The following is a 713-nucleotide window of genomic DNA, read 5'->3' on the forward strand; positions in this document are numbered from 1 at the left end:
TGCGATTGGCACAGGACAGAGTGGAGTTTAGGGCTATTGTACATAGGGTCGCTATGAGTCGCAGGCGACTCGATGGCACATAACAACAACAACAAATCTCTCTGAGTTTATTAAAATTGACTGCTTTATGGGAGATGGCATGTAGGACAGCTAACAGACACTGAATTAAGTGATCACACCTGGCTCGACCATCATTTCTTGCTGTTTTATTAATTTGGTATGTCCAATTTGGCTTTTGCTCAGGAATGGCTTTGGGGCCAACTGTCATGGAGCCATCTGTTAAATGTATTTGGTCTGTGTGCTGCTGAGCGGCAGTGAGAACATGCTCTTTTTCTTCTGGCATCAGGGTAGAGAACAGTAAAACAAAAAGGCCATGCCAGGTGAGACTGTGGGTCTGGGTTAGGTACCTAATCTCTTTGATATAGGTTGTTGGGTTTTTGGAAAATGAGCCTAAATGTTTTTAAATTGATAATTTTAAAATATACAGAATATATGAGCTTTAAACTAGTACTCTATTAATCTTAACATAAAAAGGAGAAGATAAATTTGAAAATATTTTAAGTTCTGAACTATCTGAAAAATTTAAAGTGGGTAGAAAATACTCTAAGGAAAAATGAAATTAAAACCTTAAACCTGTTTAGTAAAAGAAAGAGAAAGAAGGGTGTTGTTGGATGTTGTTGTTATGTGCCATCGAGTCGTTTGCGACTCATAGC

This window comes from Elephantulus edwardii, unplaced genomic scaffold (genome assembly GCF_000299155.1).
Source record: "Elephantulus edwardii isolate Elephantulus edwardi_28Jun2011 unplaced genomic scaffold, EleEdw1.0 scaffold00441, whole genome shotgun sequence".
NCBI lineage: Eukaryota > Metazoa > Chordata > Mammalia > Macroscelidea > Macroscelididae > Elephantulus > Elephantulus edwardii.